The 6,357-nt window shown below is 45.3% G+C and overlaps 1 non-coding gene across 1 annotated transcript; it reads right to left on the bottom strand.

Annotated features, from left to right (window-relative positions):
* Positions 1 to 4,251: 4,251 nt before the first annotated feature.
* LOC116983169 lies at positions 4,252 to 4,443 on the bottom strand. Its single transcript, XR_004414630.1, has one exon. It is a non-coding gene; the product is annotated as a U2 spliceosomal RNA (small nuclear RNA).
* Between the last annotated feature and the right edge of the window lie 1,914 nt (positions 4,444 to 6,357).

Below are 6,357 nucleotides of genomic sequence, written 5' to 3'. Positions count from 1 at the left end.
CCCCGATGCAGGAGCTTGATCGCCCTGATGAGGAGGCCCGCTGCTGGCTACGGGAGTAAGGTCGTCCCATCAAAGGAAGGTTAGAGGCCCCCGACCGCTGGAGGACAAAGAAAGGAGAGATTGAACTTTTTTTCGTCTTCCATCACAGTGAGGAATGTGGAGGAGTCACTGTGGTGGATGTTTATGTTAAAATATATTTTGCATGTTCTGTTGCTTTTTATTGGTATGACTGCATGGCAAATGAAATTCCTCGTAAGTTGCAAAACATACTTGGCGAATAAAGTATGATTATGATTATGATTATGATTAGTTAATAGCATTAGGGTGGGTGAGCACACTGTTATGGGTGAATGGGACTTACTGCCAGTTAAAGAAAGGTAGCAGAGAGCAAGATAAGCTACAGTTCCAGATGGCAAGACAATGGAGGCCAACATGCTGCAGCCAAGATTTTCATTGTACCTGTACCTCATTGCACTTGTGCATCTGACAATGAAACTCAATCTGACTTGTCAAAAATGTACTAGAATAGTCAATAATGCAAGGAACATTAAACTTATCTCTTTTATGCATTTCTGTTCTGCCCGTCTGACCATGCAGTTTGCTTCTTGTGCTCCTCCCTTTGGGTGCGGTGTGATCGCCATCAGGCTGCAGATCATCATCGGAGGAGACAGTCGATGGCCTTGGAGAATGATCTCAAACAGGTTCAGCCTCGGAAGAAACTGCAGATGCTGGTTTACACCGAAGATAGATAGAAAATGCTGGAGTAACTCAGCGGGTCAGGCAGCAGTTCTGGAGAAAAGGAATAGGTGTAGTACAAGAAGGCTTAGCTGCAGACATCAGCATCTAACTGGAATTCTGGACCAACTGGTGGGTGATAGAGATAAGTTGGGTGAAGTGACAGGATAGGAAGTAGGAAGTCTGGGGTCCTGAGAAAGAACAGAAATTCATAGTTCGCAGTGCAACTTCCACTCTCCAGCGCCAGGACTTCAGAAATAGTAAGATTAAATGAGAACTTACCAGTTTGAAGTTTGATCTTTATTTTATGAGGAGTTACGATGAGCGATTACGTGAAGAAGGCCGTCAGCCCGCATGCACGTCAATCTTCAAAGCAGCGGTGTGAAATCACAGATAACAGTAGTTGAACTAACATAGTAAGATTAGAGAAGACTAGAACTATCAGATGATCTTTATGATACGAGGGTTGGGAGCGGAGGGCACGTAATCGCTCATCGTAACTCCTCATAAAATGAAGATCAAACTTCAAACTGGTAAGTTCTCGTTTAATCTTACTATTTTACTTCGGAGTCATGTGAGTGACTATGTGAAGATTTGGAAGCTCTGTGATTTCATGCCGCCGAAAAATGAGTGCACACAAGCACAACTGCATCAGTTGACCACAGATAAGGGGAACATTCATAATGCACATAGCCATGACATAGATTTAAAACACGCTGATGCTAATAAATGAACAAATAATAATAATAGTAACCCCTCTCATCCAGGGGAAACTATAAAATAGAACCTAAAATAGAGTTGGCAAATACCCCTGGTCTGGCAATGGGTTAAAATAAAATGTTTGGAAACTCGTTCGTTAGACCATCCTGCAGTCGGCAGGATGTGGTCCAGAGGATCGTACATAACCCTTGCTGCTGATGTTGTAGCAGCCCTGGTGGAGTGAGATTAGAAAATTAGTATCTACTCCTGAATAAGCCAAAACCCAGTTTTAACCACCTGGAGATGGTCTGAGCTGATACCTACTTATGAGGTTATTAGTAACTAACAAACATAGCTAGTATGAGAGCCTCTAAGGCTCTAGGTGACATTGACATAATGGTGTAAATGTGTGACCACACAACCGAAGGTACATGGGGTATGCCATGAGAACTAGTTTGAGACCTGACACCCCTGGGCTACCCTGCTTAACTAAATCGTAAACATGAAATATTATATTGTTAGCAGGTATAATAGTAAGATTAAACGAGAACTTACCAGTTTGAAGTTTGATCTGTATTTTATGAGGAGTTACGATGAGGGATTACGTGAAGAACCCGCTCAGTGCGCAGGCGCGGCATACTTCCAAGCAGCGGTGTGGAATCACAGATAGACACAGTTATTTGAAGTAAACATAGTAAAGATAAGGAGACATCAATTTATTAGTTTGATCCATATAATGAGGGTGGGAGCGGAGGGCATGTAATCCCTCATCGTAACTCCTCATAAAATACAGATCAAACTTCAAACTGGTAAGTTCTCGTTTAATCTTACTATTTTACTTCGGAGTCACGTGAGTGACTACGTGAAGACTTCAAAGCTCTGTGATTTCAAACCGTGTAACAGTTCATACTTCACTCGCTGCCGAAGTCATTCGAGGGAGGAAGTATGTTATCGTAATCAACCATGAATCTGTTTGTAAAAACAATAATGGTGTTATTAACAACAACAAGACCAATTGCTCCCCCGGGCTTAAATTATATATTTTTTGCAGATTCTTTTTCTGCAAACGATACAGGTTCTGTCAGTGGTTTGTTATAAAAGTTTGGAACGTATACTCCCTAGACCACCCTGCAGTAGCCAGGATGTGGTCCATAGGCTCGTCCATCCTCTTAGTTACTGACGTGGAAGCTGTTCTGGTGGAATAAGATTTTATACACGTTAGTATTTACTCCAGCAACTCCCAGTACCTGCTTGAGCCACTAGAGATAGTTTAGCTCGTCACCCGACCATGAGGTTTCCTGTGGCTGACCCATAAGGCTTTTTCCTCTCCCTCGGTATTCCTTAGTGTGTCGATCTCTAAGTGGGTCATGACACATAAAACGTGGTTCAGGTGGGTATGCCCGGAATTTCATGACTGGACCTGATGTTCCTGGTCTGTTCTGTTTGGCCAACCCTTGAATGGGCATGTGACACTATCTGGTGTTATAACCATGTTGTCCCATCGTAGTAGATGGGAGAGCTGGCTCTTTGTGTTGATGTAAGGCCACCAGCATGTCCATCTTCAGGGTAGGCTGTTCCAGGGTGAGTGACCTGGCTGGTGATCATCCCCTAAGGTATGTCAGGATTTCACTGACATCCCAATTTGGGTGTACCTATTTCTGGGGAATGGATTGATATACCTCTCCTGTATCTGATCACCAGTGAGCGGTACCCAAGTTGAGTAGGCTAACAGAACATGTCCTTCATTGTGGTGAAGACCTGCCAGGAGCTCCAGTACAGTTTTTTGTTATAGTTGAATGTGTAATTCCTGTTTTGGATACAGTGTACCATTTCTTGATGCTCCTCAGGTATGTTCCCTAGGATATGCGACGGAATGCTGTCATCAGGTTGATAGTGCTCCTGATCCAAGCACAGCAATGGTCTTCCCAATTCTGCAATTCTTTTAATGACCATGTCGAGGATCACTGGGAACCATGCTTGTGGACTTGGTCCACTGTAATTTGCGTAGTACCCGACTGATGAAGCCGTAGTACCTATTGAAGAGGTAGAAGGAAAGGAAAACATAGAGATTAAGTTCCCCCCACCCCTCAATACGCGGGAATGTCTCCATTGCCGCTGCCTTGTGATTGGTTTCATGTGACGTAAGTTAGTACGTGGTGATTTAATTGGATATAAGGAATCGATATCTGGTGTCCATATTGCTTAGTGATTTCAGCAAATATTTTTGGTTTAAATGTATGTTTACAGTATTTAGCTCACCTGATAGGTGAGTTACTGATGGTCAAACATGTTTGACGACATACGGTTTCCAATTGTTAATAAATTGTCCCCTAATATCGATGTTCTCCGCCCAAGTGGTTTGGTATATGCCACCACTGATGTTGTTATCTTATAAACGAACATGCAAATTTGGTGGATTACTGAGCAAATGCTTCACTAGAATTAAGTAAGTTAATATATAACATGTTTAAGTCAATTCATATTGGCATTAAGTATTACAAGCTCAGTAACACATCAGGACACATAAGATGTTACTCAAAACAGGTGGAAGTGTACAACCATAATCCTTCCTGCCGATAAATTCCATGATAACACTACAGATTAATCCATTTGCCCCCATATTACAGGTATGGAGATAGTTTTGAACACTAGTATCTCAGCTCATAGGAAAGGTACAAAGTTCAGTAGCTGGTAATGCTGCTATATCCCAATTACTTTGCCACGTAGTTGATTGGTGGTTAATGCACCATGACTGATAGTCTTAATGAATACCAGATAACAACGTTGTGGATGGTCAACGTAAATATCTGGATATATATTTTGTGCACCGTTCCCAGAGGCACTGCAATACTGGGTCGATGCGTGGAGTGGACGGAGCAAGCCCCTATTCCATCTCCCTGTTCCAAAATTCAATTTAATATATGGTCCCTAGATAAGGGACGTATCAGATTATTAAACTGATAAGAACAGATACTACACTTGATCTTAGCCAAAAGGCTGAGAAGCGATGCAGCTAAAGCTGTATCCAAGGATAGTTTGTCGTTAATATATAGACATGCCATGACGTAATGTTTCTAAGTGTCAGGGCTAGTTGATTCTGGATAACTTTGACTTAAATGCCGCAACGCTCATCATGGTTACTCCATCCAGGTAATTACGGTATATCCGAAACTTATATGAGAAGGTACTGAATAGTGTGCATCTTCAAGGTCGATGTCTACCATAAAGTATCCTTGGATCCATGGTAGTAGTTACAAATCCCATGAATGGGTATACCTGGTGAAATACTCAAGTGGTTTATCAACGATGGTGCGACATTCACCATCGTGGGAGGGTAGACCACTTGGGGTGCTTGCTGAATTGGTGGCAAGATATTAATTCTATTCCCCTTGTATTTATTTTTTTGGTATATAACTACCAAGAGTGATAGCTTCCTAACCAGGCGTGATTCATCCACCCCTTGTTAGTACAACCCTTAACCTTTATGTGATGGTAGGAACCATACTTATCTGTCTTCATTGTTGTTTTCTTCGGTTTCTGGTTCCTTGTTCTTGTAGGGACGATGTTTGTTGGGGGGTGGCACATTTTCCCCTGGGGCCTGCTCTGGGTCGTGGCCTAAAATGCTACAGGTTTGGCATGCAGGCCCCGAGCTTTCACCAGTACCATGAGGTAGACGCCCCTGGTGGACACGTAGAGGTACTGCTGTCTGGTTTAGTGTGGTGCTCATTCCAGACTCTGCCCTCTTGTGCCGAATAGTTTGAACACTTTGTCCAGTTTTTTAGGACTGGTTTGGTAAGTGCCAGGTAGCAGGATCTGTGCTTATGAGGTCGGCGTTCTCATAGTCCTGTTAATTTCATAGATTGAGGGCAGGTTTGTGAGTTCATTTCAGAAGTTATGAGGTATACCATTGAACAGTAGGGTCAGGTGTTTTGCCATACTACCCTGCCCTTCTGGAATGAGCAGGTGGACATGATACCCGACGTCAGGGTACCAAATGCATTTTTAAAATATTTAGGTTAAATGCGCTGCTCAATGTATCCCCCAATAATGGCGGGCACTTTGAGTAAATGCAATTTAGGGGAGGCGTGATAAAACCAACGCCTCATGGCTACCTGTCTTGGAGAGGTTTTTTAGAAAAGACAGGTAGTAAGCTGGCCATCAGTTGAGACTGAAAAGCCATCTCGCTAGTGGTGGAGCCACATAGCGGCCACACCCAGCAGCTCTTCCTGATCCTGTACCTCAAGCATACTCCCGATATTGTTCAGCCAGTGACCCCTCTTCATGACCAGCCCAGCCACTGGTCACCCCAAAGCTAACCACACTAAGGAGGAAGCGATGGGCAGTGCCTAGGCACTGTGGAGGGTATGCCTGAACCCTCCAGCGAGACTGCCCCTCACGTAGCGTGTCTCGCAGGAGCTCCTGCTCCAGGAGCCGCTCCAGCGGCTCAGGCGGCTGTCTCTCTCCCTGCGGGTGGAGAGACGCCCCCTCCGACAAGTCGGAAGCCACCGGCCGGATGCCTCTTCGGATGGCTGAACATCCAGCCCGCAGCTCAGGCACTAGCGGGACTGGCTTCGGCGCGGTGTGGGGATAGCGGAACGCCCGGTTAAATGTTCCTACCGCCTTCTTCTGGAGCTTTTGTGCCTTGTAGTAGCGAGAGCGCCCCTCAAGCAGCGCGTCTCGCAGGCACCTGCACAGAGAGCCGCTCCAGCGGCTCAGGCGGCTCTCTCTCCCCCCGTGCGGGTGGAGAGACGTCCCGTCCCAAATCGGGAACACCTGCCGGATGCCTCTTCGGGTGGCTATACATCCAGCCCGCTAGCGGGCTGGGCTCGGCACGGTGTCGGGGAATAGAGGAACACCGGGTCGCTCCTACCGCCTGTTGCTGCCCCCCTTCCCCCCGACGGGAAACGTTCCTCCTCGAACGGG

Source organism: Amblyraja radiata, chromosome 1 (genome assembly GCF_010909765.2).
Source record: "Amblyraja radiata isolate CabotCenter1 chromosome 1, sAmbRad1.1.pri, whole genome shotgun sequence".
NCBI lineage: Eukaryota > Metazoa > Chordata > Chondrichthyes > Rajiformes > Rajidae > Amblyraja > Amblyraja radiata.
The sequence above is the reverse complement of the archived record's forward strand: the minus strand, read 5'-3'. Positions and strand labels throughout refer to the sequence as shown.